Source organism: Notolepis coatsorum (genome assembly GCF_963971535.1).
Source record: "Notolepis coatsorum genome assembly, chromosome: 9".
Classification (NCBI taxonomy): Eukaryota; Metazoa; Chordata; class Actinopteri; order Aulopiformes; family Paralepididae; genus Notolepis; species Notolepis coatsorum.
Genome location: NC_140173.1, coordinates 108,025,637 through 108,037,146, shown reverse-complemented (window position 1 = coordinate 108,037,146; position 11,510 = coordinate 108,025,637).

Sequence of the window (11,510 nt, the reverse complement as noted above, 5' to 3'; positions counted from 1 at the left end):
TAAAAGCGGGGAACATAGATCCCGGGGAACATAGGACCCGGGGAACATAGGGATGACCCACTCAAATACATAGCACCCCTCCCCTCAAAGTTTGGTGTGAAACTGTTAACGATGGTCTGTGTGATTGCCATGAAATGCAACAGCATTGCTTGGTGTCTGTGAAATATCTGTCTAGCCTTTGCTTACCTGATAATATCGTCGTTGTGGCCCAGGTAAAACTTCTGCGTGTGTTCTCTGGTGTTGTACACCACCCCGACTCCAGCGACGAAGTACACCACCTCCTTCCCCGCTGTGTAGTACAGGTTATTCCTGCACTGGTGGCCCCTGTAGCCATAAACCCACTCCAGTCTCAGCTGACAACGAGGGGCAGTCCGGTCCGCCATGATTCATCTGACGGACAACTTTGTGTGTTTTTTTTATTGTGCGAAATCTAATTATTGTTGTTAACCCAACGGAGGCCGGGAGAAAAAGGTCGTTATCAAACGACAAGTGCAACGTATGGACATGTAGGCTAGAATGGGGAGATATAGGCTACAGCCGCTCCTCCTCTGAAATGACAGCAATTAAAAACAGATGACATGTTCCACTAGCTGCTCTGACAGGCGGGCAGAGGTCCAGTTTCCCACTTTCCGCCAGCTGTGCAGAGAGAGAGAGAGAGAGAGAGAGAGAGAGAGAGAGAGAGAGAGAGAGAGAGAGAGAGAGAGAGAGAGAGAGAGAGAGAGAGAGAGAGAGACGGTCGACACACTACGCCCCTAACACCATTCACAATTTATGTGTAGGGTTAGGTTGCCCTGCATATTAGAGTTGGATATTCTTATCTGCCCGTCGCATGATAACACAATCTGAACCATTTAATTTGATCGCTTGGCCCTGTCGTTTTACAATATATAATTGAAACGTGCCATCAAAGTGACCATAATGGTGTTCAGTTTCATGTAAGCTATTCATATATCCGATTTGAGAAATAAGAGATAATAATACAACAGAAAGATGGGCACCGGTCCAACAAAACAGCAAATGAACACAACTGAAAATATAATCCGCACACTAATCCTCAACCGTAGCATCAGCCATAGTTTCTACGGGTTGGTTTGTCCCCAGACAACAACACAACTCTACATCTCTCGTCAACCACGTTTATAAAAGAAACAGCGCGTTACAATCGTAATGATGTGTTTTCCCCACGGCGAATTAGTCCAAAAACGGGAACACTCTTACAGTCACGTTAACAGTAACAGACACTACTGATAAATGATCAACCAACTTCCTTGCAGAGTATATGCTAAAGACAATCCCCGTGCTTCAAAACAAAACAGCAGTTTCTCTCCTCCCTGCTCCGAGGAGGCATCCCCCGCATCTCAACCGGATGATGGGAGAAAAAAGTCCTGAATCCCGGCAGCAACGGCATCTTCCACGGGAGTGACGGGACTCAGCAGTCGACAGCCAGACGTCCGATATTCTGTCATAAACGGAACTGTCAATCTGGACAGAGTCGGAGCCCTGTCTTATCATTGGGGTATAAATATTAATGTCTAAACGCAATGGAGACTTTCTCTCCCGTCAAGCCTTGGCAGCTCTCTCTCTCTCGCTCTCTCTCTCTCACCCCCTCTCTCTCCCACCCCCGCTCTCTCTCTCCCACCCCCCTCTCTCTCTCTCTCTCACCCACCCCCCCCCCCTCTCTCTCTCTCTCTCTGGTTTCGATAAGGTAACCACGACGCACGGAGAAACACCCCAGCACACGCCGCCGACGTAAAGCGGGCTGACGGCTGTAAGGGCTTGTGGGAATTGACGTTTTTAATATCATTCGTAATCCTGCTGTTTTTATTTGCGTCGGAATCATAGATATATAACACTAGATGGCTCAAGGCGGAGTCTCCCGCGTACTTCACCGGTGGCCACGGTGGGAATGGTAAAAGGTCACACGGCGCTGACCATGGTGCTGAAATCCTGCTAAAGAAAGAGGCTATCTTCCTCTGCCATAGGCCATCTTGGCCTATGGCAGAGAAAGATAGCCTTTTTTCCACACAGCAAGGCCAAATGAGAATTGCTTATGACACGAACATTAAAGGTCTAACTATCGATTTAAATGTCATGATCTATTCATAAATGACCCTTGGCTACAGCTTGCAAAGACGCAAAATTCAGTTTTGGAAGGAACTGAGTGGCATGAATTATGAAGTAACCCTGACTAGTTTCATAATAACTCTGGAGAAGAGACTAGCTGTGTTGAAACGTTAATCCTTGCACCTGTGGCCAGAGACAAGGGTCTTTGTTTTGTTGACACTTCAGAAAGCCTGGGGGGCACTATGAGAATGAGATGACAACAGGTGCTGTGCATTCTACACTTCTTTGCATTCTTTCTACATATAAGTGGGACCAGAATTGTGTCTGGAATGAATAGGAGCCAATGAGCCTGACAGAGACAATGTGGATATCAGCTAGTTGACAAGAAAAAGTAACATAACTCGTTTGGTGTATACCATTCATTAGTTAGTGGTTCAAGAACATCCACATCACCTGTGAAAACTCACTTATCACCTGATTCTAGATTAAAGATTCAAGAGGTTTATTTATCACACATACCAGGGCATACAGTGAAATGTGGATGGCCATGCCCGCTATGATTGTGCAAGAATACAATAGCAAATAAAATAAGTAGAAGATTGTATAGTTTCAGAGTGATCCTGGCTAATTCATGAGAACGGCACTATCGAACAATATGTGCATTTTGCTAAAAGTGTTAGCGTTGCTCGCCTGGACACGCTACTATTTCCAATTCAAAGGTATATAATAGGTATTATGTTTCATCATGAATGCATCAAAGGGGGGGGGGTCATTTTTTGATGCTCTGGTCGTCATCAACGGCATTCGTTTTGAATACTACATACGTTGATGGACTGGATCGATATGAAATCATTGTAGGATCAAGGTGGAATTGATGTCAGATAGTCCTTACCTTTGATCGGGGGTATCCCAAAAAGAATATTCCAATTGTCAATTTCCATTATTGGTGTCCATCCGGTCCCCGACATAATCCGGCACAACACATGCATCGAGCGGCCATAGACGCGTTCCAATGTGATCAGGTGAACCGCTACACTTGCATGGACCAAAATTCTCCGCCCGGAGTTGTTTAGATGTAACACACGGTGTGAAATAAGGTTTAAAAGGGTGGGCGATACTGCCACCTAGCAGGATGTGGCCGGTATTGCAATCTAGGGATCTCAGAGGGATTTCCTATGGTAACACTGAGGTCCGTGAACCTGTAATGAATTAAAAAAATCGAATAAAAGAAAAAAACTATGAAAACCCGACTATACTTGTGTATGGCACTCAACCGCTGGCGAGATAAACTGACTATCATCGGGTCTGGCGCCCAATGAGTTAAAGTGTCCTTTTCTTATGTGTTTAAAGTGACCTGTGGTGTGTTTGTGTGTGAGAGAGTGCAGAATGTGTGTTGTGTGTGGAGAGATCAGTGTTGCTAGCACAGTTTCTAACTTAACATCTACTAATGTGGGCTTCTAGCAGAAAGACATGCTCTGTGTGTGAAGTATAGAATGCCAAAGACATTCTAGTGTTTTCAGATCACAGAACTCCAAGGCCCTTCTGGAACCAGAACTCTCTCTACACGCCATGCATTCCATTGTAAAGGCTGAATGCTAACTGGAGCATGTTACGATGTGGCCTGTCCTAGCCTAGCATTCACACACACAGAACACACACACACACACACACACACACACACACACACACACACACACACACAGTATGCGTACACGTGCAAATGCAGAGATGCACCAAAACATACACAAATGCATGCACGCATGTACACAGTCACGTACACACACATACACACACACCTCTTTACTTCTGCTGGATAGTAGGGTGTTCTGCTCTAACAGACGAGACCACAGGGTGAGCTCCTGGGCCTGTAATTATCAAGCATCTCAAAATATAATAAGGGTGTTGATCTGTGATCAGATTGGCTCATAAATCATAGTGAGGGTGTATACGGTCATGTGACCAGATTACCAAGAATCTTAGAAGTTAGTCAATGTTTCTAACTTAAGATCTCCTTCTAATAGTGTTTCTAGCAGAAAGACAGGCCATGCATGTTAAGTACACAAAGCCCAAGATACCAAGTATCTCTGACACCAATTTAACCCTGAAATCTCACGTTAATCTGGTCTCAGTCTGTAGATCCTAGATCAGAAATTCCCAAGGGATTTGAATCCTGGATTGGATTTGAATTGGCTCTATACCCAGTTCATTAGTTGAAGTTTTATGTGTGCGTACAGCCTCAGAGCTCGTTAGGTTGTAGGCCTTTGGGGGAAGTAGCTGCCAGAAGGAGGTATGAGGGGAAATGTGTTCTTATGGGATAAGGTGAGAGGGATAACAGCAGAGGGTTATGGGGGTATGATGGAGCAGCGGGGATCTGTGGGAGCGTAACATCCTGGTGGTTGTGTTGGTAGGGGGATTTGGAGGATATGGGGAGCTTTAAGGGTGGGGGTTAAGGGAATATGTAGCCTTGTCACGGATTGTTCGATCATGGACTAGGTCAGCAAAAAGGCAGCGATCAGATGTAGCTAGTTCTTATTATATAGTTTGTTTTGGACCTCCTCTTTTTATGTAAAACTACAACATTTCTTCACACTTCACCCTTCTTTTTGTCTACTGTGTCTTTTGTCTATTATTGCTACGATTAATGATGTTTTGGTAGAAGTGGGAACGTTTGTAACCCAATGACGAGTTGATCCAGAGAGAGAGAGAGAGAGTGATAGAGAGAGAGAGAGAGAGAGAGAGAGAGAGAGAGAGAGAGAGAGAGAGAGAGAGAGAGAGAGAGAGAGAGAGAGAGAGAGAGAGAGAGAGAGAGAGAGAGAGAGAGAGAGATGGGACAGATGATTTATAAGTTTAATGTTCAATGTTATCCTGCAGCTGGCAGCTGTACTTCAATAAGGAGGAGTACAATAAGGAAAGTCACACATGCGCACACAGAGATCTCTGACCCGCCCTTTCCCACTGGACTCATAAACTAGCACCCTATCCATCCTCAGCATAGCAACAACCTTGATAGAGGTAGACATAGACGTAGACACACACACACACACACACACACACACACACACACACACACACACACACACACACACACACACACACACACACACACACACACACACACACACACACACACACACACACACACACACACACACACACACACACACACACACACACACACACACACACACACACACACTAGTGCAGTAGCTTAAGCCCTGCCCTGAACTACGTCAACACACTGCTTGTGTTATTAAACCAAGAAATAAGTGGTTTACACTAAAACACTGGCATTTTGTTTGGTTTTCATCTAGATTTAAAATCAAATCAAATCAAATGTACAAATTGCATTTGTAAAGCCCGCAAACACGCGTTAATGTCCCCATGGGCTGGACAAGTCTTCTTTAAACAGGTCAAGAAGAAACATCACAATAAATCAAAAACAAAAAACCCATCATGAAATCCACAACAACACTCCCAGACATACCCCAACGAAGGTAAGGAACAACTCACTAAAAACCTAGCAATAGGAAAAAGGCACCACAGGCAATGTGGAGGAGAGAAACCTTAGAAGGGGGATCCCCCTTCTTGGATGTCGGTGGTAGTAGTGTTGCTATGGATAATCGATGGGTGGAGAATAAAACAGGCGAAATAGTTCGTATGTATGAACATATACGTGTAACAAAACACAACTATGTACAAAGATTTGATCTCTTTCTCTGCTCACCAAAATGCGCACATGTGCATTTTAACTGTCAAAGACAGATTCAATCGGTCTGCTGGCATTTGCACTTTTGAACATTTTGATAAGCAGAAATCAATGCCAGAGACCTTACATGCGTCTTTTCTTTGCCTTTTTGATTAGTAGTTTGCAGATTACCTGCTTCTTCTTCATCAAGTGTCTACTAATTAGAATAGGCCAGAGGGGACACACAAAGGCCACTGTGCAGGGGACATGAGTAATATTCACCAAGCTGTTCTGACTCTAAACAGCAGAGATGTACCATTTACATTTATGTGATTCAAAATGCTGACCTTTGTGATCCAAGTGCCAAGAGCTGTTCTTTGGTTATGTTTTACATTCAAATATAGCTATTTAGGGCGGCTAAGTTGCGCAGTGGGCAAGGCGCTTGCCCTAACGCAGGAGATGCTGGTATCGAGCCCAGCTCTCGGCGTTGCTACCAACTTGGCTGGTCGTTCATACTAACACAATTGGCAGTGTTAGGGGGTGGGAAAGCTGGTGGGTGGGGATTGGACGTTGTGGACAGCGACTCCTACAGGTCGGTTGGTGTGCCTGTACAGCAGAATCAGGAAGCAACAGGGGCAGCGTGAGCCTCCCACGCGTTACTCCTCGCCACTGAGAGATTGCGCTGTACAGGTGAAAAGATGCAACAGCTGCCTCCTCGTGTACCGGAGGGGACATGTGATGCAAGGCTTGGTCTTCACTGCAGCCGACCAGTGGGAGGCATAGTCTAGCAATGTTCGAGACAGGGGAGGGGAGAATCTTTTGATCAAAAAAAAATATATAGCTATTTAGAGTGTAGTAGGGCATAGGGTCCCTACCACCAGTTGGAAGATGCATCTATAAACTGAAAATGATTGGTATTCTTGCACCCCCTTGTGGATACAATGTCAAAGGAGCATTATTTACAACCCTTAGAAAAAAGACTTGGAGGCACATTTATGTTCTTTCCCTGAAGCAACAATGACACAGTTGCTATCAAACCTACAATGTGGTCAAGATTATTAACTCAACCTTTCAATATTGAATCCAAACTGAGTACATTGTGTCTTGCCCTGGGACCCCGACTGATCCCTAAATATTGCTTCTCTTGAGGGGACCCGTCAGCCATGTCCCAACCCATAGCTTAAGCCTCAGCAAACACTGCTATTAATAATTAATGCTAAATGCCCTCCATCTCTGAGGAGGGATGCTGATCCAGGTTCAGCCTTTTGATAATCTTTTTTATCACACATAAGATGGTGCCTGATCCTGGATAACGCAGTAGTGGCAATGCTGTTATTTATAGATTTGCACACCTACTCTGACTAACCGGATATTAGTGCTTCCTCTGGGGTTTTGCAAAGCAGGGGGTTGGAGACGCTTGCATCCGACTTTGGTTTGTGTGCATGTGATTCTAGTTTAAAGTGCTGCACAGTGTGAGCTGCGCTGCAGACCATGGTGGGAGGGTAAAGCTCCAGTCTTTAGTGATGCAGAGTTTAATTGAGGAGCAACAGCAGGATGTCGGTAATCCTCCCATCACCACTGTACTGGTATAATCCACCCCCCAGAGTAGGGGCTTTCTCTGTTTGAGGAAATCCTTTTAAGGGATACAGCGTCTTCTTGTCGACGAGTACTTTGAGTGAACTGTTCATAGGCCTCGCAGGTCTGACATAATGCAGGGTCTCAAAAGTAATATTGCAAGGATGTGATTTTTATTTACAAAGCCATCATTGGTAAACTGCCCTCTTACTTGACCACTCTCCAAATATCCACCAATGCCTATAGCTTAAAGGGGAACTATCTTATAAATGGCCTTTTTCAGTGTTTAGCATTGTTTCCTAGCTATTTGGACTTATATTAATAGGATCTATGTCTCTAATTCTCATATTGGCGCATTCTTCCAATTCTCCTCTCACAATATTCACCCTCACTGAACTGAGTCATCTGAAAATTTGCATATCTGTGATGTCAGAGATATCTCAGCTGCATAATAATGTGGCAGTTGGTGTGGCAGTTGGCACCAGGCCACACAGTGGTTGGAGCCCAGCCTCAAAACGGCTTAAGATCTTGAGGTAGAAAAATGCTGTTTTTGAGTACTTGATTAGAAATACAAAACAATGAATTCTTTTGAAAAAAAAACTTAGAGGTGTTCCATAGACTCACAGGAATTGTGTAAAAGTGCCCAAATAGTGAAAGAAATAGTAAAATAGTTCCCCTTTAAGATCACAATCCTGCATTCTTCCTAAAATCAGAGTCAGTCTTTGGTGAAAATGCATTTCATTATTTTGCACCCTGGTCCTGGAGCAACCTTCAGTCAAAGTTCCAGCTTGATCACTTTGTTCCTTCAATTCAGTTCAAACAAATCATTGGCAAATCGTACGCAGTATGTATGCTCCTGTTTCTGATCCAGACTGTGACCTGTGATATAACATACAACATATTTGATATATTCAATATGAATTATTATTTTTTTATCCACTTTTTCTCCCCATTTTCTATTTTTCTCCCATCCCAATTTCGTGTCATCCAATTCTTCCCTCCCCTGTCTTGAACGTTGCTAGACTATGCCTCTCACAGATCGGTTGTAGTGAGGACAGAAGCCTTGCATCACGTGTCCCCTCCGGTACACGAGGAGGCAGCCTGTCGCATCTTTTCACTGCAGCAGCTCGAACTGAGTGGCGAGGAGTAACGCGTGGGAGGCTCACGCTGCCCCCGCTACCTCCTGCTTCCGTCGCACCGGCGTCACCAAACCGACCTGTAGGAGTCACTGTCCACAACGCAGAGAGCTGGGCTCGAACCCAGCGTCTCCTGCGTTAGAGGCAAGTGCCTTGCCCACTGCGCCAATCAGCCGCCCTTCAATATGACATTTCTATTGTAAGTTACTTTTACCACTTTGTATTTCTACTGTATCGTCTGTTCATTATGCAACCACTGCTGTCATGTTTGACAAGGTCTCCCTTGTAAAAGAGATTTTGAATCGCAATGGGACTTTCCTGGTAAAATAAAGGCTAAATAAAAATAAAATAAAGACATTTCTTCCAAATATACAGGGATGTGTGAAAAGTGGACAGTGGAGTGTTAGGAATCTTGAAATCACAAAATGCTGGAGACGTGGTTTTTGGACAGCATTTCACCTTGGAGTTGGTGCTCCCGTTTAGGTTTTGGAGTGCTGTTGACATTCATCACTGACCGCTTTGCTAGAGTATTCTGCTTCTTCTCTGAGGAGACTTGAGCATACAGTAGCAGAGATGGGTTCCAGAGGCTTTGGGGAAACGGTCAAGGTGGTGCTGAGAGATGCAAACAGCTCTCCTGTGGTGGCACAGATAATTTAAAGTGTGACTAGAATTTCATTTACCACTTTCTGTAAGTAGCATTAACACTTCGGAAACCAAGTATCTGTATTATTCTAGGTGAATGTCATCTTTCACTATGCTTGATTTCCTGATTCTAACACTTTATTTGAGCTATGAAATGTTGAGTATTGGGAGTTTAATTGAGTCATATCTTAGAACATGAGGCCATGTTGAGGCAGTGAAATGCCACTGCCATTAGAAATGTGATGCAAGATCCACTTTTCTCACAGTCTTATAGTACAAAGTTTACTATAAACTAAGAGGATTCTAAGTAACCCAGCATATGCCTCAGTAAGAGATAATAATAATACATCAAATTTGTATAGCGCTTTTCCTAATTCTCAAAGACACTTTACAGAACAAAACAAGCAATACAGTTTTAGTAATTTTTTTTAAAAGATTATATAAAAATGTGAGAGGAAGGAGTTCAAGGCTTGAAAGCAGGGGTAAAAAGGGGGGTTTTGAGGGCTTTTTTAAATGACGAGAGGGTGTCTGCATGACTGATACGGTTGGGAAGGGCGTTCCAGAGGGTGGGGGCAGCTGCAGCGAAGGCCCTGTCGCCCCAGGTCCGGAGCTTAGTCCTGATGGGTTGGAGGAGGTTAGCATCTGCGGACCTGAGGCAGCGTCAGAGAGGTAGGAGGGGGCCAGGTTGTTGAGGGCTTTGAAGGTGATCAGTAGAATTTTGAACTGAATCCTGTACATGATGGGGAGCCAGTGGAGATCGTGGAGGATGGGGTTGATGTGGTCGGAGCGGCGGTTGGAGGTGAGCATGTGAGCAGCAGTTTTGGACGTATTATAGTTTATTGAGGATTTTGGTGAATGTGACAGAGAATGCTGTTGCAGTAGTCCAGTCGGGAAGTGCATGGGTCAGTGTTTTGGCAGCAGAGAAGGATAGTGAGGGGCGTAGACGGGCAATGTTCCTGAGGTAGAAGAAGGCGGTTTTAGTGATCTGCTTTACATGCAGGAGGAAGGAAAGGGTGGGGTCGAGAATGATACCTAGGTTGCGGACGTGGGTGGAAGGGATGACAGTTGAGTTTAAGAGTTTTTTTGCATCCAGCTTTTAATGTCAGAAAGGCAGGTGATGAGGGTGGAGTGGGTGGCTGCAGTGATGGTCTTGGTGGAAGGGTAGAGCTGTGCGTCATCAGCATAGCAGTGGAATCGGAGGCCATGTGTGCGGAGGATCTGTCCAGGTGGGAGAATGTAGAGGATAAACAGTAGGGGACCAAGTACTGAACCCTGGGGAACACCGTGGGGGACTGGGGCAATGGGGAATTTGGAGTTGTTGGTGTAGATGAATTGGTGTCTGTCAGAGAGATATGATTTGATCCAGGAGAGGGCAGTGCCAGTCATCCCAACGGTGGACTGGAGGCGAGATATGATGATGGAGTGGGTGATTGTGTCGAAGGCGGCACTGAGGTCAAGGAGGATGAGGATGGAGAGGGAACCAGTTAGCAGAAAGTCATTGATGACCTTTAATAGAGCGGTTTCTGTGCTGTGTGTGGCGCGAAAGCCGGATTGGAAGGATTCGTAGAGGTTATTGGATTCAAGGTGGGATGTTAACTGAGTGGCAACGGCTCATTCTAAAAAGATTTACAGAAAGGGGCGGTTGGAGATGGGGCGGATGTTGTTGAGGATGTCAGGGTTTAGTCCAGGTTTTTTTAGTAGAGGGGTAATGGCAAGTTTCAGGGCGGGGGGGGGGGGGGGGACAAGGCCAGTGGACAGAGAGGAGTTTATGATAGTAGTGAGATGGACCAGGTATGCTGTGCTGGAGCAGTGTTCTCATGTTTTCTATCCCCTGTGTGGATGTTGAAATCTGACACCAAACACTGATTATTATCAGACAATTTCATATGGTCAACATGGGGTAGAAATGTTCATTATTTCACAATAAAAGACCCAAGACTTATTTTTTTGCTGTTGTATATCAGATATATTGTTCACATGATATCATTGCATCTTTCCAAATCATTGCATAAACTAAAGCCATGTTCTCTAGGAATCATCTCATGACTAAAGCCATGTCCTCTTAAGATGGTGTAGGTGTGGTTGAGGCTAGACCTCCAAGTCTCCTTCCTTTCTTTTATCAGTGAGGGATAGGACCAGTAGAGAAGGCTCCATGTACTACTGTCACACAAAGCAGGAGGCGCACATTCATCATCATGCTGTCACAAAGTGGAAAAGTTAAAGGCATGGGACTTATGGACTCACCTTCTCAAATACTGCATGGGGTTAGAATATTATTTTTTTTAAATTTTTTCGGTCTTTGTTGACATTTTTGTTCAATTAATTTTCTTCTCAGGCCTATGACGGGGTGGGTTGGGGGGGTTACTATTACTATTATTATTATTATTATTATTATTATTATTATTATT